The sequence below is a fragment of the Pipistrellus kuhlii genome, unplaced genomic scaffold (genome assembly GCF_014108245.1).
Source record: "Pipistrellus kuhlii isolate mPipKuh1 unplaced genomic scaffold, mPipKuh1.p scaffold_m20_p_1, whole genome shotgun sequence".
Lineage (NCBI taxonomy): Eukaryota > Metazoa > Chordata > Mammalia > Chiroptera > Vespertilionidae > Pipistrellus > Pipistrellus kuhlii.
In genome coordinates, this window is record NW_023425404.1 from 182,060,260 (window position 1) to 182,083,485 (window position 23,226).

Below are 23,226 nucleotides of genomic sequence, written 5' to 3' on the forward strand. Positions count from 1 at the left end.
TACATTGAGTGGCCAGATTATTATGCCTTCAGAGATCATAATAATCTGGCCACTCAGTGTATGCAATATACTCCTGTTCAGACGATAATCAGAAACATCAGAATATTTTTAAACACCCTGTGCCAAGTTCTCCAGCAGCACCAAGGCCATAAGCCAACCTTTAAGCATCTCAGAGAGCTCCCTGACATTTAACATCCTGAATAAATAGAAAAAAATATATAAAATTTAAATAAAAATAATATCCATCTGATGAAATGACTAAAGTAATAAAAACAAAAACATGCAATGCTATTTTACTGCTGTCAAAATAAAAAGTTAAAAATAATAAAAATCCTGTTATTTTAATGGAGGCAGGACACTGTTTCTCTCCAACATCATTAATGGTAAATTGATTTATTTTTCTAAAACAATTTTAACAATATTGCAAAATTCTAAAAAATGTCATCATTTTACTTTTATTAATTTATCATAAGAAAATAGTATTTAGAGATACAAATGAAGATATATACAACAATTTTCACTTGACTATTCTGATAATCTATGTTAGACTTAAAATGTTACATATTGTATATTAATTGTAATATATATTACACATTATCTTAATATACTATATAATGTAATGTAGTAAATCCTTACTTAATGTCATTGGTAAGTTCTGCAATTTTAAGTGAAATGACATATAATGAAACCATATGTTAATTGATATAAATAAGAATTAAATTTCTCTAATATCTCATAAATGTTATAATCAAACTAGAGGCCCAGTGTATGGAATTTGTGCACGAGAGGGAGGTGTCCCTCAGCCCAGCCTGCAGCCTCTCCAATCTGGGACCCCTAGAGGGATGTCTGTCTGCCTGTTTAGGCCCGATCTTGGTGGGATTAGGCCTATATGAGTGGTCAGATATCCCTCTCACAATCCAGGACTGCTGGCTCCTAACCACTCACCTATCTCTGCCTGATTGCCCTTAGTTGCTTTTGCCTTCCAGACTGATCACCCGCTACTATTCCACTGCCAGCCTGATCGATGCCTAACTGCTCCCTGGCAGGCCCAATTGTCCCTAACTGCCATTCCTGCTAGCCTAATGACCCCCAACTGCTCTCCCCTACTGGACCAGTCACCCCTAACTGCCCTCCCCTGCAGGCCTGGGGTTCCCCCCAACTGTACTCCCCTGCAGGCCTGGTTCTCCCATAACTCTTCTCCCCTGCTGGCCTGGTCTCCTCCACCTTCCCTCCTCTGTTGACCTGGTTACCCATAACTCCCCTCCCCGCTGGCCTGATCTCCTACAACTGCCCTCCTCTGCAGACCTGGTCTCCCTCAACTGTCCTCCTCTGCTGGCTTGGTCACCCCTAATTGTCCTTCTTGCTAGCCTGGTTCCCTCTAACTGCCCTACCCTGCAGGCCTGGGTCCCCCCCAACTTCCCTCCACTGCAGGCCTGTTCCCCCCCAACTGCCTTTCACTGTAGGCCTGGTCCCTCCCCAAGAGCCCTCCCCTGGTGACCTGATCTCTCCTAACTGCCCTCCCTGCTGGCCTGATCACCCACAACTTCCCTCCTCTGTAGGTCTAGTCCCTCCCAACTACCCTCCACTGCAATCCTGGGTCTACCCACAACTGCCCTTCCCTGCAGGCCATCTTGTGTCTATATGGGAGCAGTCATCTTTGACCATATTGGCGCGGTCATCTTGTGTCTTGGAGTGACAGCCAATTTACATATTACTCTTTTATTGGATAGAATTAGCTTTAATTTAATTACATTCACAGGGTCTGGTTATTAGGGCATGAATCTATCTTTTGGGAGGCCATCATTCAATCTACTGTACTACCTTTCAATCTGGAATGACCTTATGATCAGTTTGACCATTAATTTATGGCAAAATCAGATTAGGCTCTGGTGGCATCTACCTTCTGCTTTTAGTCTCCTTGACTATAGCCTTGGGTATGTAATTAAAAAGCAAAAAATAAAAAATAAAAAAATAGCCTATCAGAGCATGAAAAGTCATATGGATCAGAGTTGAGCTTTTCCAGCTGAGGCCTCTTTGACCTATCCAGCACCAGCTTTTAGTTATGCTACTGAAGCTCTCATAACCCATCCAGCCTCAGTAAAATGTCAGATGACTGTAGCTCATGTGGAAACAAAGGCAACACCAGCAGAGCAATCTATCTAGGTCCAGCCTAATTGCTGACAAAATAGTGAGCAAATAAAATAGTTAATTCATTAAGTTTGTGGTAGTTTATCAAGTATCAATAAATAACTAATCTTATAAAATAAAAACATAATATGCAAATCGACCAAACAGGGGAATGGGGGGCAAGTGGGGGGCAAGGCCAGTGAGCATGTGTCACGAGACTAGCCAAGGTATGTGCCAGTGGGCAGAGGGAGGGGATGGTGATGGGATGAAGGGTGGGGGTGGCAGCAGCCAGCAATGGGATGATGGGGGCTGGTGCTTTCCCCTGATTGCCTTCCTGGTCACCTTTCGCAGAGGGAGGCCACCAATGATGGTAGTGGGGTGATTTGGGGTGGGTTGGCCATTTGCCCTGGTTGGCCCACTGGTTACATCCCACAGGGGAGGCCAGACTGCAGCTTAGGTCATCAGTTGGACATCCCCTGAGGGCTCCCGGACTGTTAGAGGGTGCAGAATGGGCTGAGGGGACACCCTCCCTCCATGCATAAAATTTTCATGCACCAGACTTCTAGTATAGAAATAGGAACCTAGGTGTAGGACAGTGCCATAACAAAGAACCCAAGTAAGCAGGGTTGGCTTTGAGGCAGGAAGTTTAGGAATAGACTAGAAATACTGCAAGGATGGAGAAATGGTCAACAAATTGATGGGAACTTGAAAAATAGTGAGAAAAATGCTAATTGAGGGTGGAATGCTAATTGAGGTGACCCTTATTATATAGTTCTAAAAAAAGATCAGAACTTCCATTTGTAGTAAACTGAAAGAAAAAAAAAATCTTCTAATGAGCACATGCATCTGACTAAAATTTCCAAGCTGATTGGGTCAATTGGTTTATTTTTAATGTGTGCTTCCATGTTTTTGATGTCTCATAGAAGACATCAATGTTTTAAAAGAACAGTTGGCAATATATGTATCTTATCAGTTACCCATTGCTGTGTAACAAAACAGTCTCTAAACTTGGAGCCTTAAAACAGCAACTATTAGGTCAGGATTTTGAAGGTCAGCTTGGGTTGGGCTCAGTAAGACAGGGCTTCTGCTGGTTTTCCTTAGGAACATTCACACAAGTGTCTTTGACAGCTTTATTGGGACTCTGAAATCTAAAATGGCCTCACTCATATATGTTTAAGTTGGTGCTCGTTGTCATTGATGATTGCTCTGGAGAACCTCAGCTGAGTCAGCTTGTCTTGTCTCTTGTGGCTTCTTTTCCTCCATTAGGCAAGTTAGAGCTTCTATATATGTTGATATCAAAGCAAATTTCCAAAAGAGGTAGAATAAAACCTGTACAATATCTTGATGACCAGGCTCAGAAATTGCACAATATCCCTTCTATGGAATTAGCCTGATTTGCCTCTCACATGTGTGTTCTGTGTGAGATTATGGATAGAAATAAAAACACTGATTCATAAATATATATATATATATATATATATATATATATATATATATATATATATATTTTAAAAATCCTGTGCCATTTGTCTTTCATTTTCAAGCTCATTTGATTGGGCTGGGATAAGCTATAGTAACCAGTGAAATAAATACTCCTTTCTGGCTGAATCAAGACTATAGTACTAATGCTTTTGATGCCATACGAATCTTTGGGAGCATCAAAAATGCCCAATCTTCCAATACCTGATGGCTTATAAATATTGGTATATTCATGAAAGGTTTGGGGGGGGGGGGGGGGCGGTATTGGCAAAACCAGAAAAGTAGGTTTCTAGTTTTGCTTGTCCAATTGTAATGTTAAAAAAAATTTCCCCTGTGGTCTTTGAATAAAAGTGATATTTCCTGAAGAGTATAAATGGGAATGGTATGGCCTTGCTTATTTCTAGGCTAGCCTCCGGACCTCTGTTTTTAGCATGCTCCAGATTGAGAACCACAGCTTTAGAAGATGAGCTGAGCTGTGGTCTTTGTGGAATACATGGCCAAAGAGAAATTACATCTTTGAGATTGGGTTTAGAGGGGAGTGTAAACATAGAATCAAGAACCCAAACCTAGAGTTGAGTAAAATGCACATATGAGTGTCCAAAGGCAGGCAGTGCACCGGCCGTAACAATAGCAACCCGACACAAGCACATCACAAGCAGGATATTCTTTTACAGCTGAACCTACATGTTGAGGTTCAGTTAAGGTTAACATATCCTTTGTGCTATATATGGCATTGGCTCAATTCCCCCACTTCTCTTCTCTGGACAATGCCATGCTGTTTCCTGGGTTTCTGTATATTCATAAGGCCTTCCATCCTCCTGGGTTCCATCTCTAATCCCAATTTTAAAACTTCTGTATTAGTGTTCCATTGCTGCCATAACAAATTCCCACAAAAATAGTGACTGAAGACAATGTAAACTTATTGGCTCATAGTTCTGGAGTTCATACATGTCACAGCCCTAAAATCAACGTATTGGAGCTGCTGCATTCCTTCCTAAAATGAAGTAGGAGGCTGACCATATGCCTTGGCTCCTGGCCCCCTTCCTCTGTTTTCAAAGCCAGCAAGAGTGGGTTGACCTTGACATCAGATCATTCCAATATCCTCTTCCATGTCTCCTGTTTTAAAAGGGCACTGTGATTGCATTGGACCTGCCCAGATAATCTAGGCAGGTCCAATGCAATTATCCCTTCTTCAAGGTCCTCTGAATTGACAACCTTTATTCCCTCTCCTCCCTTAACTCCTCAAGGCTATGGAGTGTCATGTTCCACTGGTTTCAGGGAGTAGGATATGGACAATTCCTGTCTACACATCTTCCACAGTTGCTCTCTTTCTATTAGGCTAGTATCTGACATGGCTGGACCTCAGCCACCTGTCCCTGATTTCCACCAAGCATTTGTGAGTATAAAAGACTGCTATGAATGTTTGGGGTGTCAGTTTCTATTAATGAAACCAAATTATATAAAACATTACATGTTTTCGTTTCAAAAGGATAACTCCATGCACACTAGAATGTAGCCATTTTTAAATGCTTACATAGCAGCAAAGGAATATTCCTATTTCTTTAATAACTTGGGTATAGAAAGTTATGGAGAAACCATGAGAAAAAACCCAGACTCATATGATTACTCTGAGTAAACACTCCTGGAGCCTGGAGCATGTGTGCCTCTATCCTGCAGGGAGACGTGGATCACAAAATACACAGCAGGTTGGCAGGTTCATCAGCAAACTGGTGTGAACAGAAATCAGCCCTGTTTGGAACATTCTTACAGAACTTTCATTTTGCAATGATTTTTTTTTTTTTAAACTCACTTGGATTGAACCTAAGTCTGAGTCAATGTTGGTCGAAGTGCTGATGTTATTTTGTTGGCAGCCATTCTAACAGTGAGTTAGAATTATAGTGTTATATGATGTTAGACTGCACTGTAAATAACGATTGGTCAAAATCATGGTGACTCTATTTGCCATTGCCAATAATTTCTTGATTTTAGGTGGAGATATTCAGTTTGAGAAAATAAATGCCTTTATTACTCAACCTACCTTTATTTGGTACTGTGAGACTTTGCCAAAGCATAATAAATGCTGTGAAGTTCTACTTAAAACAACTAAAAACATTATAAAAATAAAAAAAATGTAGAAAATTTAAAAATCCAGAAGAAGCTGTCTTAGTTAGCTCAGGCTGTCATTACAAAATGCCAGAGAAATAACAATAGAAATTTATTTCTCACTACTCTGGAGGCTAAGGAATTCATAATGGAGGTGCTGACAGAATTCCAGGTAAGAGCTGACTTCCTGACCGGCAGAGGGCTAGCTGCTTACTGTTTACTGACACGGCCTTTCCTCTGACTGTGCACAAAGCAAGCAAGTGAGCACTCTGGTGTCAGTACACTAATCCTATTGGGTCCAGACCATACCCTCATCCCCCCATTCAACCATAATTACCTCCCTCCAGATTCAGTTACATTGGGGATTAGAGTATAAAATGAATTTGGGGGAGGGGAAACACAAACATTTAGTCCATTCCATAGCAAAAGATAAATATAATAAACTAGAGGCCCAGTGCACAAATTTGTGCACCAGTGGGGTCCCTCAGTCTGGCCTGCATATTCTCGCAATCCGGGACCCCCAGAGGGATGTAGAAGTGCACGAAGTGGAAGGTGGCCAGGGAGGAGCCTGAGCCTGGGCCGGGTGCTGCGCCACTCCTGCTCATCCTGGCCCTCTGGGCCTGCCACCACCACTGCTCAGAGGCGGGAGAGGCTTGCCCTACCTCTAGCATAGCTGTGCTAGCCAGCTGTGAGCCCAGTGTCTGGGCCTGTTGATTAGCTGATTGGTGCTACTACTGTGGGAGCCCACTGACCATCAGGGGGCAGGTCCTGCACTGAGCATCTGCCCCCTGGTGGTCAGTGTGCATCATAATGACCAGTGGACTGGTCACTTGGGTTCATATATATATATATATATATATATATATATATATATATATATAGGAATATTCTAGATTTAGTAAAATTATAATCAAATTTAGTAAATTACATATAATATGGCAGGTAATATATTATATATCATATACAGCAGACGCTCTAATAAAGGAGTATTGTTTAAGGGCATCTATATAATAAAAGAGTAATATGCAAAGTGACCATCACTCTAAGACACAAGATGGCTGTCCTCATGTGGGCATAAGATGTCTGCCACAAGATGGCCTGCAGAAGAGGGCAATTGTGGGCAGTTGGGGGTGACCAGTCTGGCAGAGGAGGACAGTTAGAAGAGACCAGGCCTGCAGGGGAGGGCAGTTAGGGGTGACCAGGCTAGCAGGGGAGGGAAGTTGGGGGGGGGGCGTGTCCAGGCCTGCAGGGGAGGGCAGTTGGAGGGGACCAGGCTTATAGGGGAGGGCAGTCATGGGTTAGCAAGCCAGAAAGGAGGGTAGTTAGGGGTGACCAAGCCAGCAGCAGAGGGAAGTTTGGGGAGGCTAGGACTGCAGGGAAGTGCAGTTTTGGGGATCAGGCCAGCAGAGGAGGGCAGTTTTTGGGGACCAGGCCTGCAGGGGAGGACAGTTGGGGAAAACCCAGGCCTGCAGGGGAAGGCAGTTGTAGGAGACCAGACCTGCAGTGGAGGGCAATTGGGGTGACCAGACCTGGAGTGCAGGAGAGTTGGGGGAAACCAGGACAGCAGGGGAGGGCAATTAGGGGTGACTAGGCCATCAGGAAGGGCAATTAGGGGCAATCAGGCTGGCCAAGAAGCAGTTAGGTATTGATCAGTTTAGCAGGGGAGTGGTTAGGTGGTGATCAGGCTGGCAGGCAGAAGCATTTAGGGGCAATCAGGCAGAGGCAGGTGAGTGGTAGGGAGCCAGCAGTCCTGGATTGTGAGAAGGATGTCCCAGATTGGAGAGGGTGCAGGCTGAGCTGATGAACACACACCCTTGTGCACAAATTTTGTGCACTGGGCCTCTAGTAGATCCATGTCCTAATAACCAGACCTTTTGAATATAATTAAATTAAAGCTAATTAAATATAAGGAGCTTGTGATGAAGCCATCCTGAATATCCCAAGCAGAACCTGAATCCAATGACAAGGTTCCTGATAACAGATAGAAGAGAAGACACAGACAGGAAAGGGGAAAGACCATGGTGACAAGGCAGAGACTAGAGATAGGCAGCCACAAAGGAATGCTGAGGGCTCCCGGGGCAGTCAAGGGGAGATTCTCCTCTAGAGCCTTTGGAGAGTCTGTCATTAATGACACCTGATTTTAGACTTCTGGCCTCTGAAACCATGAGAGATTACATTTTTGTTTTTTTAAGTCTCCAAATTTATGGTAATTTGTTACCATGGCCACAGGATTTAGCCTGAACCTTCAGATGGGAGATGTGAAAGCAAAGTCATGGTGCGAAGGGGTAGTCATGGAAGTGAGAGGAATTACTACTGCAGCTCTATTGGAAAATAATCTCCCACATCTTTGGAATCATTGATCTTATGGCCACATTTGAAAGTTACTTTTATTAAAAATGGAAAGTTGAATGAAAATAAGAATTTTATTCAATTAAAATGAAAGATACCTTGCATAAAAAGAATATATTTACAAGTTTAATTCAACATGCAAATTTATGAAAGGCTCAAATTTTCTTATTTATCAGTTCTATGATCTTCTAGGAAAAGCTTCTATAATAAAAGAAACTTTACCTTTTTGTTTATTTATACTCCTCAGTTTTTGTATAAAAAGCATAGCTGTAAAAAGATGATGTATTTTCAAAAGTTGATGATGCATTTAAGTGGTCTTAAAGGGTATATTAACTGAAAAATAGCTCCTTACCTCACAGTGGCCATCACATTTACATTTTGTTTATATTTGTGCAGAACAATTATTTTGCAAATTGCTTTATGAAAAAATAGATGTGTAAGATATTGTAACAAGATATGTGAACTTCTTTCCTCAAGCAAAATTGGCCATTAAGTAATAATAATAATAATAATAATAATAATAATAAATACTGGAACCATGCCCAGATGAAGCTAATTCTATGGGGAGCAAATGAATGTGAGTGGCATGGCACAATACTATTGTAAACACCGGATTATTACCTGCATTAATCACCAATGAGATCTCAAAGGTATTGTCTCTTAATCATCACGAGTTAGTCAATGGAATGCTAACACTGGAAATTTTGTGCAGAGTCAAACTTGTGGTCTTAACACTCCTGTTTGAGATAAATTTATAAAAACGGAGAAAGGTTATCTGCAAAGGCACCTTGTTATACCCTGTCAGCACATAGAAGGTGCTGACAGTTCTTGTTCCCAGAGTTAAATTCTTATTGCTGATTTGTTTCTTTCTTATGAAGAAAAATAAAATAAGGAGGCACAAAGGAATTTAAAGCTCAATTAATGGAATAAATTCAGTCTTCTTTTGAACAATTACCTACCAACTTGGGTAGCTTTGTGGTTATGTTTCCAAGGTTTATTATTCCTAAAGAACAATTTCTATGGCAAAAACTGTAAGCAACTATATGGCATAAAATAAAACTAAAATTATACAACAAACTATAAAATGATACAGTGTGGGAACTGGATGAGGAACATATGTTACAGGTATTGGGATCTGTATGGAATTCTTTTAAAAAAATATTTTCATTGATTTCAGAGATGAAGTCAGAGGGAGAGAGAGATAGAAACATCAGTGATGAGAGAGAATCATTGATCAGCTGCCTCCCGCATGTGCCCTACTGGGGATTGAGCCAGCAAGCCAAGCATTTCTCCTGTTGGGGAATCTAACCATGATCTCCTGGCTCATAGGTCAACGCTCAACCACTGAACCACACCAGAAGGGCTGTATAGAATGCTTAATTCATTTATATTTGGTTTAAATTACAGCTTCACATGGGAAGGGACAGAAGAGCATCGTCAATTGATGTCTTCATTAACAAAACAAACAAAAACATGTTGGTGACCATTATCCTGAAGCAGTCAGAGAGACCAACCCTTGGATCAAAGACACACAACAAATAATTTTGCCTTTCCCTCCCGACCCTGTACCCCCCAAAAATTTAAACTTCCACTAATGCTTTGTTTATTGGTCAATTTCTTAGGAAACATTCCTTAGTAATTACCTACTTGTATTGAATGAAAACAAATAACTATCCTTATTTGTAGTTGTGTATTAAGGTTAAGTTAGTAAAATATTATCTCTATATATAAAAGCCTAAGTGACTTTTAGATAGAATGACTAGTTCACCAGTCGCTATGATGTGCACTGATAAGCAGGGGGCAGATGCTCAAGGTAGTAGCCAGGCTCATGGCTGGTGAGCATAGCTGCAGTAGCAGGAGCCTCTCCTGACTCTGTGTCAGCATTACCATGTGGTGGCAGCAAGCACCGCAGGCCAGGATGAGTGCAAGCAGTCCAGTGCCCAGCTCCAGTTCTGGCTCCTCTTTGGCTGCCAGATGCTTGGCGCACTGCTATATCCCTCAGGGGATGTCCAACTGCCAGTTTAGGCCCAATCCCTGCAGGCCAATTGAACATCCTCAGAAGGGTCCCAGATTATGAAAGGGTGCAGGCTGAGTTGAGGGAGAGCCCCCTCCCCCCAGTGCATAAATTTTGTGCATCGGGCCTCCGGTCTATATATATAAAAGGTTAAACAACCAACTGACCAGCCACCAAGGGGCAGATGCTCAATGTAGGAGCTGCCAAGTGATAGCAACTTTGCAGAGTTCCTTCTCACTCTCTGGGACTCCTGCAAAGAATGTTTCAGCCCGATCCTCCCAGGGCAGGCCGAAGGACCCCCATCTGCTGGAGTGGTCCCGTTCACTCCACAAATGCCCTTTGAGCCCTCGTGCTGCCCCAGATGCAGCTGGCTGGGAAGGGACTGCAGAAGTTTGGCTCCAGGGCATGTCCAGCCCGTCTCACCCAGTACTGCCCTACCAGCCACCTTCTAATTAATTTTCTTTCAATGTGCACAAATCCATGTACTTGGCCTCTAGTGAGAACATAATGAAGAAAACTTGCTAGAATAATGTCACCTATTATAATCCCAGTCCATTCTTTTAGCTGATACATTCAATGTAACAGTTGATCTTCTATTTACTATTAAGATAGAGAACATTTATTGCTAACCTAAACTATTGTATATTAAAACGAATATCATATATTTTTAATGAAAATTTTCAAATAGAACCATCCAACTTGAAATATTCAAATATGCTGGTATGCTCCTAGATTCCTAGTGATTGAATCCTCTTAACCCTCAGCCACACAGGATTGAGAAATTTGAGTCATACTGTTGCAATACATGTTTGCTCACACAGCTATATTGTATTTTTGTCAAACACTATTTTGAGACACATTTTTGGTCCCATCTGTTCTATGGACAAACAACAGTCTACTCTGAGTTTCTTTAGGATGTCATATTTATATCAACCTCTAAAATGTGAGGGGAAGAGAAGGTATTACTAATGGACATGATTCCAGAATGAAGTTCATCATTTTTTGAAACTCTTAAGTTTTTTCATTTACTAGTTTGTCTTGGCAACTTACTAATCCACCTATCTGATGCAGCCATTATACTGTATATAGTAGCAATTGGGTTAAAAACTCTCCTCTTTGACACATCTATGGCTGACATATCCAGACATATGAAGAATATCCCAAACACTTCTCTCAGCCCATACGCATACCCACTCACCTTCGTAGCATTTGTAAATGAGTTTATGATGAAAGTTGATGGTGTTATGCGAACCTCACTGAATATACCACAAAATCCACTCTTTCTCCAGATTTCATGTGAGAACATTTATTACTACTTAGTTGTTTGTTGTTGTTGTTTTTTAGTTTCTTTAAAACTCCTTAGATTTGAGGCTTAACTTTTATCAGTTAATTTAATGACCTCTTTAACTTTCATTAATTCCCAGAATGATACTGTCATATTTTTTATGCATCCTATGATCTTACCTAAATTAACAATTTTGTTCATGTCTTTATGTCTTCAAAAGGCTCCTGTTGCCCTAGCCAGTTTGGCTCAGTGGATAGAGTGTCTGCCTGTGGACTGAAGTGTCCCCAGTTCAATTTTGGTCAAGAGCACATGCCCAGTTTGCGGTTCCATCCCCAGTAGGAGGTGTGCAGGAGGCAGCTGATCATTGATTCTCTTTCATCATTGATGTTTCTATCTCTTTCTCCCTCTCCCTTCCCTCTGAAATATATATATATATATATATATATATATATATATATATATATATATATATATATATATATATATATATATTTTAAGGTTCATGTTAAAATAAATGCTAACTCACTCCTTTACATACTAGTAACTTCCAAATATAAAGATTTAAATGATTTTATATACTGTATTTTGATAAATTTATCACATATCAGTTTAGACTTTGGCATTTTCCATTTAGTATTATGGAAATGTTGGAATTTTATTAATATAAAGAGGCATGACTCAATTGAAAATGTCAAAACTATTTTTATTGGAGAGATAATCAATTCCTTGTAGCATTGCTACAAATTGCCAGAAGATTGGTTTTTTTAATTCAACATATAATTGGTTTAAGGTTTTGTGACTTTATAAATAATACAATATTCTTAAGAATACTATCTAATCAGAAATGTGTGGATTCCAGCTGCTGTCTTCTGAAAGTATACACCCCAAAAAAGGAGAGAAATTTTTATAGTCAAATTTTAATTTGTTAGAATACTTATCTTGTCAACATATATTACTCTGTGATTTGTTTCACATCCTTCTGGATAGTCTCTTTCCTCTCTTTCTAGCCTTATTAATTCCTCCATTCTCCTGAAGAACCTAGAGATAAAGATCTAAAATTTGAGTCATCTAACATGGTGTGCGTGGCACTTAATACATGGATAAAATAGACATTTTTTAAAATTTATCATTGTTCTCCATATGTTTCCACCTTGACTGTACAATTATTAGGATTTACCTTTTTTTTGTAACTGGCCTTATGTTACCAAATAAAGGACTAGACTTAAATAAAGTCAATATATTTGGCATATGTGAATCATGTTTTGACATGACATAAACACCAATCCATTTCTTTGCAATAGACATAGTTACACAGTTCTAAAAAGAAACCATATTAGTAAAAGTCAAAGGAATGTTGGCACTTTGACATGATGCTTCCATTATATGAGTTTCCAGAATTTCCTTGATAAATCTGAAGGCTTATTCAGTGAGCTACTACTATAGGGTAAAAAATATCACAAAATTCCTTTTGCTTATGTTGTTAAATTCAAATCTCTTCCTCAGGCCATTTGTTTAGTCGCTTGATAATTATTTATTGTTTGCCTACCTTAGGTCAAACACTTTTTGAGAGACTAGAGATTGACAATAAACCAAACCAAAATCACTCTTCTAATGGGTTTTACACTCCTGTGTGTTGGAGGAAGGAAGTATCAGATAGAAAAATTAGATAAGTGAATAACTCGATAATGTTTCAGTTGTTGATATAAAATAAGACATGGTAAGGGAGATAGTGGTACCTGGGTGAGTGGTGCTAATTGATATAGGATGTCAGGGGAGGGAGGCCTCTCTGATAAGGTGACATTTCAGTAGAGATTAAAATAAGTAAGAGAATGAGCCTTGCAGATAATGCTGTCAGGGAGTATTCTAGGCTCAGCTGGCACAGTAATGCAAAGGAGAGAAATTGGATACTGGTTTCATTTTTCAAGGAATAATAAGAGGGCAGTGTGATTAAGGTGTTTTATAATTTTGTTACAAGTGTTTGAATTTAATGTGCTTTATATTTAAGATCATTTAAAATTTTACCAATCATTTGCATATATTGAAATATAATATTGTTGATTCACACTACCTACATACAATATCATTGGGAATTATTACCCCAAATTTATAAGAGAAGAAATTGAAGTCCAAATATTTTAAGGATCTACCTGAATTCTCACAACTGCTAAGGGACAAGCTGGAGCTAGAATCCAACTCTCTTAATTTTTATACTATTTTCCTCCCTTTTATTTTATATTTTACATCAAAGTTAGACCAAACTAGGCCTTGGTTAACAATCAGTTCTAGATGGTTGATAAACTAGAAACAAAACCCAGAACAAAATCTGTATTTGAAAGTGAATGCCTTGAAGCAACCACAGTGACCATCTGTTAAAACCTTCACATTTTAGAGGAGGAATAACTAAGGCCAAGGGAAACATATTATTGTTTATAAGGCACTTGGATTTAAAAATGTTATTCCACTATGAGGTAGCATAATAATTGATCTTAGATAAAAAATATTATCAACTGTCATTTAATTGTTAATTGATGTGAGGCTTTCAAATTCTTTGAGTCCAAATACCTAGGATATATCAGAATGTCTATTTAACATTTTTCTGAACATACTATATGCCATCCTCCTATCAATCCTTATTTTTTTTCAGATCCTCTACCTAGAGTACATGTATATTCTCTTCACCTATCAAAGTGTTTCTGTTATTTGACATAGCATCCATAGTACCACTCTGCAATCATATCCGTCTCCTATAGTTTGGAGCACCCTTAATGCTTGTGGTTGGTTGCCACCCATTTTGCAGCTAGATTATGCTCTTCTTCATTGTCAGTTAACTTTTAAATGTATCTGTCCTAACATCCCCACACACTGCAAATGATAAACTTTCATGGACTGTTTTTAGTATTTCTAGCCTCTTCACACACACACACACACACACACACACACACACACACACATATGCATATGCATTTGTATACATGATAACCACTTAGTAAAAATGGATGATGGTGATGATGATAAAGAAGAATGGTTTCAAGTAGAATGACTGATGATACAAAATTTATGGTTCTTTTGTACTTCACCTTCCAGAATTTATAATTGTAGTGTCCATTTTAAGGTAAACTTGTAAATTTAGTGTCCAGTCCAAACCAAATATTTACTAATCTCTCTTTGAGAATATTGGGGCGGTCAGGGGAGAGGGACCTAGTTAAAAGTGCAGTGCCTTTTATACAAACACTTTGCATTTACAGATCATTTATCAGGTACTAAAGTAATACATAAATACATTATTCTTTTTAAGTTTGTTTTTTAAAATACATTATTCTTTTTAAGTTTGTTTTTTAAATGTTTAAGATGGTAAATTTTATGTTTGTACATTTACCATAGTAAGAAAATTGGTCCATGTATCACATTTTTTTGTGTGCCAGGAATTTATTGGTCCTTGATGAGTTTTGTGTTATTATCTCAAATAGAAATTTCAAATTTATGCAGCTCTTGAAAATTCGAGTCACAGGTCATATGTGTTTCAGGTACAGGTAGTCGAAGGTATTTTTCAAGAGCTCTTTCTTTCTTTTACCCTCCCCAACCTCCTCCCACCTCTCTCCATGGTAATCACCACACTGTTTTCTGTGTCCATCAGTTTTTTGTTGTTGTTTTCTTTTGCTCATTCCTTCTCCCATCAACAAGCCCCCTAATCCCCCTCCCGAAATGGCTGTCAGTCCGCTCTCTGTATCTATGAGTCTGTCTCTATTTTGCTTGTTAGTTTATTTTGTTGATGAGATTCCATCTATACTAATAAAAGTGTAATAGGCTAATTAGGCTGGGTGACTGGACATCTTCCAGATGTCTGACTTCCTTCTGGACAGTTAAGGGGTGACCAGGCCATCAGGGGGTCAGTTAGAGGGTGACCAGGCCATCAGGGGGCAATTTGGGGGTGGCCAGGCTGTAAGAGTAAAGTTGGGGGGCATTTTGGTCAGCAGGGGAGCAGTTGGAGATGACCAGACCAGCAAGGGAGCAGTCGGGGGTGACCAGGTCAGCAGAGGGTCAGTTGTGGGGTGACCAGACCAGCAGGGGGACAATTGGGTGGTGACCAGGCTAGCAGGAGGCAGTTGTGGGGGCCACCAGGATGGCAGGGGGCAGTAGGGGGGCAACCAGGCTGTCAGGGGAGCAGTTGAGGGGCGACCAGGCTGGCAGGGGGGCAGTTAGAGGGTGATCAGGCAGGCAGGCAGGTGAGCAGTTAGGAGCCAGTGGTCCAAGATTGTGAGAAGGATGTCTAACTGCCGGTTTCAGACATCCTCCAAAGGGTCCCTGATTGGACAGTGTACAGGATAGTCTGAGGGACCCCATGCATTGGACCTCTGGTATGTGAATAAAATCATATGGTATCTGTCTTCCTGTAACTGGCTTATTTTACTCAGCCTAATGTTTTCCATCTATGCTCTTGCAAAGGTTAAGATTTTCTTGTTTCTTATGGTTGAAAAGTACCACATGGTGTAGTTTTCTATATACTCATCTACTGATGGGACTTGCGTATTAGAAGTAAATCTGTTTTCTTCTTTGTCTCCCATTGCAATCCCAGACTTGACCCCATTCATCTACCACTGGCCCTATTCCACATGAATGGCTTGAGTATTGTTCCAGAGGTCTTTCTGCATTGACACACATAGTCATGTATTCACAAATGCGTCTTACTTTTTGGATTTGTGATAGATAGATAGATAGATAGATAGATAGATAGATAGATGATAGATAGATAGATAGATGATAGATACATAGGTAGATAGATAGTTCGACAGATATAAAATTTCTACGTATAATTTTTATATAACACTAGAGGTCCATTGCATGAAAATCATGCACTGGGAGGGAAGGAGGGCCCTCAATCTGGCCAGCACCCTCTTGCAGTCTGGGAGCCCTCGGGAATGGGCCTAAGCTGGCAGTCAGACATTGTTAGTGCTGCCTCAGAGGTGAGAGAGGCTCCTGCCACCACTGTTGCACTCACCAACCCAGCCATGAGCACAGCTAAAGGCTTCTGGCTGAGCTGCAATCCCCCTGTGGGACTGCACTGACCACCAGAGGGCAGCTCTTGCATTGTGGTCAGTGTGCATCATAGTGACTGGTTGTTCCCGTTTGGTCAATTTGCATATTAGTTTTATTATATAGGACTAGAGGCCTGGTGCACAAAATTCGTGCACGGGGGTGTATGTGTCCCTCAGCCCATCCTGCTCCCCTGCCAGCCTGATTGACTCTAACTGCCCTCCCTTGAAGGCCTGATCACCCCTAACTGCCCTCCCCTGCAGGTCCGGTAGCCCCCTACTTCCCTCCTCTGCCAGCCTGGTCACCTCTAACTGCCCTCCCCTTCAAGCTTGATTACCCTAACTGCCCTTCCTTGCAGGCCTGCCCTCCCTGCTGGCTATCTTGTGACTTCTATCTTATGCCCATGGGGCAACCATCTTTGACCATAGGGGGCCAACCATCTTGTGTTGGAGTGATGGTCAATTTGCATATCACTCTTTTATTAGATAGGATATTATCAATGTTATGTATTTTTCTGCAACTTCTTATTTTTACACACTATTTTTTAGAAATACTTTATGCTCTTATATTCCAGTTAACATCATTCTTCTTAAATACCACACAGTATGCTACATCAGGGAATTCTATAGTGAATGTATTTAGTAATTCTCTTAAAGAAGAAATTTAGGATATTTCAAGGACTTTCTTTATAGTAAAAATCAGAGAATATTTTTGAAACTCTCTGAAAAAGCCCTTATTAGTGAGCGAGGTGTTAACAGTTTTTTTTTTTTTTTTTTTTTTTTTTTTACCACTTGGACCCTTAGTCTTCCTAATTATGTCTCAAGGGTTTAATAACCTGGCAGACAGAGGGGAATCAGTTTCATACTTATTCCAAAAACTTTTTAAGGAACAGGGACTTTGCATTGCTTTATATATTCAGGGCAAATCAACACTTAAACCAAGATTTTTTTAGAAACAGGGAATGAATGACATACCCTAAACCAAAAATTTTACTATGGAAAAGAAAATTTCTAAGAATATGCAAGGATTAAGGTGATAATTCAAAACACAAATGAACTAAAAAAAAATGTGAAAAAAAGCAATTGTATAGTCATGCTTTCTAATAATCACTAAATTATAGGAAAATAATTCACTTTTTATTGAAGAGACTCCTCTTGACTTAATACATGAGAATTGACAAGAGACTTGGGTATTCAGATAAACAAAAGTATTTGGATTTCAGGTTCATATACAAAAGGCACATATTGAAGGATAAAAACTAAGTTTAATATTGACCAAGGTCTATGATAGGAAGGAAAGGCTAGCTCTGGATCTGTTTGCAGGTACTTTTTTTTTTTTTTTTTTTTTTTTTTACAACTAGCATGTTGAGTGACAGAAATTTGATCTGAGAACATGGTTATCTCCTGCTACAGTCATGCTGCTGAGCCAGACAACCCCACACATGAAGCACTAAATGAAGAAGAAACCAAGAGATAGAGCAAAACACTCACTAAACTTGGTATTTCAACAGACACATGAAACCAGAGTAACAGAAGTTCTATCTTGAGAAAATAATACAGAAGTCTAGAATGGAGTAGGCTTAGGACAAGTTAAAATGTAGTAGGGTAATCTTAAACAAGAGCTGCTAATCCAAGATAAATTTATGGCTCAGGATAATGATTTCAAACACAGGAGCATTCAGCAAATTGAATAAAATAAAACATAAAATGCAATTTTTGATAAAGCTAAAAATAAGAAAGAGAGACAGTTTTGGAGGCAAAAACAAAGCCCTGAAAGAAATGAACAAATAACTTCATATTCTCTCCTTAAGTATGGTGGACAATCTATATCACAAGAAGACTTTAAGTTACAAATACATCTCAAATATGCTACCTCAGTGTGTAAATTGTGCTAAATGAACAACACAATTTGACATACATTGATTATATATATATTAGAGGCCTGGTGCCAAAATTCATGAACAGGTGGGGGGAAGGGGTGATGGTGTCCCTCAGCCCAACTTGCACCCTCTCCAATTTGGGACCCCTCAAAGGATGTCAGACTGCTGGCTCCCAACTGCTCACCTGCCTGCCTTCCTGATTGCCCCTAACCACTTCTGGCTGCCCCTAGCCGCTTCTACCCACAGGCCAATCACCCTTGTCCACGTCCCCAGTTGTCCCTGCCCCAATCAGGAACCCTGATTGGGCCCTAATCCAGGTGGGCCAGCCCATCAATCTTTCACCATCTCCTCTTTCCAACAGGCCCAGCCCCAATCTGCCCTCATTGGGGTCAGGCCAGCTGGACTCCACCTGTGCATAAATTTGTGCACTGGGCCTCTAGTAAAATACATTACTCTATAGAAATGGAATCTCTAGGAAAACTATCATTTAAAGGCTTTTGCTGAAAAGTGAGTTAACTATTGATTTCTGGAAAGAAGTACTAGAAATTAAATATTCAGATCATAAATGGAGTGATCAATGATTGATACAATATTTATCAAAACATATTTCTGAGTATCACTGTGCTTTGTCAAAGCACTTGGCTGCTTTTCTTTTTCTTTTCTTTTAAAAAAAAATATATTTTATTGATTTTTTACAGAGAGGAAGGGAGAGAGATAGAGTTAGAAACATCGATGAGAGAGAGTCATCGATCAGCTGCCTCTTGCTCACCCCCTACTGGGGATATACCCGCAACCAAGGTACATGCCCTTGACCAGAATTGAACCTGGGAACTTTTCAGTTCTCAGGCTGATGCTCTATCCACTGAGCCAAACCGGTTTCGGCCTGGTCGCATTTCTTATACCAGCACTGTACTGAGCATTTTACATTTCTCTGATAATATTTAAGCTCCATTTTTTAAAAAAGAATCTAAATCCAGATCTAAGGGCTTCTTAAAATGGTGGCATTTTGCAATCTGATATTTAGGTTATATGTAATACTGGAGTTCTCTGAAATTAAAGCCATAAAGTACTGCTTTGTGTTTAGTAGTAGAAAAAAAAAATATTTACTTGACGTATTTCCCAAGATTCCTAGATGACAATCATTTCCCTGCCATTCCTTTACTCTTTACATTTTGTGTAAAGAAAGATTATGGCTGCACTTTCTATGATGAGGTCAACTGAAGCCAATGACGTATGCGTTACCTACATAGAGATTCCTTTCCTTTTTTCAAATCATACAAACAGTAAATATCCTAAATTTTAAATAGATGGTTGGTAATATTTTTGTCAGCAAGTTATTCTAAAAAGCACTATTTGTTCAAAGAATATGTTCTTCTGTACAGTCTGAAGGAATTTGAATTATTGTTAACTCTGCAACCAAAAGACATTAAAACAAAACGTGTGATGGGGAAAATGAGCATTTTAAGCGGGAAGGTTTGGAAAACTGGCTTTCCATTTCTGTGTACAATCAGCTCTCCTGGTCAGGACTCGCTTTCACGGGACTCCTTTCTTTCTTGTGATATCCCTGACTCTAACTTTGAAGTCCTGTCGTCTGCTTAGCATTTCTTTTATTTTTAAAACTTGCTGCTAGAGCAGTTTTGCTCTTGGAATTGTCCAATCATCAAGGCCTCTATATTAGTGTACAATCATGAAGGCACTTTAATTATTTTAATTTCCTGCATGTTTTTTTTTTTCCTTTATAACCAAAATAATTACAGGCTAAAAAAGAAAATAGCTTAGTGTAGCATTATCACACTTGCTTGGATAAATTTTTCTCAATTATTTTCTATTTGCCCTATATAATTTTATTTCCTCCTCCCAGGGCAAAATAATTATAATAATAAAGAATTCTTTATAATAATAAAGAATTATGATAAATAGAGTCAAGAGCTTCCCCACCCCTCACTATGGATATCGTGTTAATTGAAACTGAGCCCACCTCATTTGTTGTATATTATCTAGTTAGTGATCATTAATGTGTATTTCTCTCTTCTAGCTAGATGTGAGCCTTGTCCTGAGTTACCCTCTAAATATTTTTCATGATCGTATTCTACAATACAGAATAAATTGAGAGCCAAGATTTTCCATGTTCTGAGATCTTTTTTGACTTTCATGGTTCTATTAGTCAAAGAATACTTCTTTTAGTCTGAGCAACAAATCTCAGAGAATGATTCAGTTTTATTCTAAGGTATCTCATAAAGTGCTCTGACAGGCAGTCAATTCTTGAATAGTCACAAAATAATGGAGAGCTTCCTGACTCATATTCAGCCACAAGGGAGCCGTTTTCCATTTACCCACTTGGTTATATAGCACACATATTGGAAACTCATTTTTGTTTAATGTGATGTAAACCGGTCTCACTAGGAAGTATCTTTACTCAGACAACTCTGCAATCTCGTTTGTCTGCCTAGACAAGCTAATCTGATTGTAATCATGTTACTTATCTTTTAATTTCTTTGGAAGCTGATGTACATCAGAAGTGGCATTCAGCTGGGAATCACATAGGTAAAATTGATTTTTATCACATTTAAATGTTTCAGGGCCTGGGCATGTATTTTTAGATATTCAGTCTTAAACCACTTGGGTAGAAATCCAACAGAGAAACCACAGGCATAAACTCAATGGTAAAATATTACAAGAATCTAATAATGCAAACACAATCAGAGTAAGGTCCCAGTGACTCTGACCCCTTTTGATTTTTTTTCAGTGTGAATTGGCTATAGATATTTGTTAACAAATGCACATGAATTTTATTATAGAACTAGAGAAGCTATTGTTGTTCAAATAATGCCTAGTTGTCCTTTTCCCTTTGAATTGGATTCAATTATAATATCAAACACAAATATGAGGGGAAACAACAATACTATATTTTATTTCTAAACTGGATTCATCAGAGATACTGATAAAAGCAGCAATTAATAGCCATACCATTTAAAAATATATTTTATTGATTTAAAAGAGGAAGGGAGAAGAGAGAAATAAAAACATCAATAGGATGAGAGAGAATCATTGATCAACTGTCTCCTGCATGCCCCACACATGTACCCTGACTAGGTATCGAACCATGACCTCCTGGTACATAGGTCAAGGCTAAACCGCTGAGCAACATTGGCTGGGCAGCCAGGCCATTATTAATGAGGCACACAAACTGCAAATTTTACTTCGATAACCACTGGATCAAAGAGAGAGAGAGAGAGAGAGAGAGAGAGAGAGAGAGAGAGAGAGAGAGAGAGAGAACAACCATGAGAAGTAATAATGATTTTACTTAATTCATCATTTTGTACAAACAAGTTGATCTGAGAAAGATGAGGGGAAGTTTTCATTTCAGGATACAGAATTGGTAACTGTCCAAGTTCCTTGTTCAGGAAGTGAGTGCTGAGAGCATTTGCCATGGTGAGGTAGGCCCACAGGAGAGGTCCAGGTAAGAGGTATGGAGAGAGTGACCAGCCATGTATTGGAGAGCAGGATCCAAAATTATTATGACAACCATTGAGTGGTAGAAATCACAGCAGATGGCTGAGCTTAGAGAGGGTGATCAGTCATAGCACAGTAATAACTAAAAGTTAAAAATACTAACTGCCCATCATTAGAGAAATAGGTGAACAGAATGTGGAGTATTAATGGAACTATTTGTGCAGGAGGCAACCAACAGATATTTCTTTCACATCAATATTTCTCTCTGTCTTACCGTCTCACTTCCACTCTCTCTGAAAATCAATGGAAAAAAATGTCCTCTGGTGAGGATTAAATTATATATATAAGGCCAGGAGCTGTCATGACCCAAATGACCAGACAGACAACTGGTCACTAGGAAGTGCATGGAGCACTTCTTGGTCCCTCTCCCGTGGCCCACAGGCTCTTATCACAGCAAGGCTGGTAGCCTGTAGACAGGCAGGGCAGTGGGTGGGTGATCAGGGCGAGGCACACGGGGCAGCTGCAGATCAGTTAGGCCCAGAGAGAGGCCTGAAGACACTGACTGGCATAGAAATTGACCAATCATAACCAAATCTGGTGAACTGCAAGGAGCCAATGGCTGCCTAGAGGCAGAGCTTTTGATACTAATTGGCATAGAAACCAACCAATCAAAACCTAATCTGGGTGAACTGTGAAGGCAGAACCTAAGGTGGGACTGAGGAGGAGTTTAAAGGGCAACAGATATTTGGTGTAAGGTGTAAGAAAGTGGCTCAACTTTTTAATGACCAGTTTGACAGTATAGTGCATATGGCAGGCTATCAGTCCAGATATAAGGATTATATATATTTTTGTCTGCCAAGAGCACCTCCTCCTGCTGAAAAAGGCTCCCCCCACCATCCCATTTAAGCAATCCTATCCTATATAATCTATCTATACTACTAAAAGGGTAATATGCTAATTAGACTAGGTTGACTGACAATCTTCCAGACATCCGACTTCCTTCTGGACAAAGCCATGGTGGTGGGAGCCAAAGTAGAGGCAGTTAGGGGTGATCAGGCCTTTAGAAGAGGGCAGTTGGGAGAGAGAGAGAGAGAGATTTCAAGAACACAATAAAAAGTGAAAAAAGGAAGTTACATTTTCATCGGAATTTTTTTTTTTTTAATCTCACTCTCCAAACCAAAGTTGTAACAAATAAACATGCAGGTATGTGAAATGGTAAAACACACTAGAACCAAAACAAATAGCCCAGGCATAGTGTCTCAAAGGAGCAAAGTGTATTGTATTACAAATAGGGTCAGATGTCCACAATGGGTCTCACTGGGCTAAAATCAATGGGTCTCTCTGGGGCATTAAGGATGAATCTGTTTCTTTGCCTTTTCTAGCATTGAGAGGTCACCTGCATTCTTTGGCTCATGATTCCTTCCTTCATCTTAGAAACCAACAGCATAGCATTTTCAATCTTTTTCTGATCTTTAATTGCCTCTCTTTACATCTTGTGATTATATA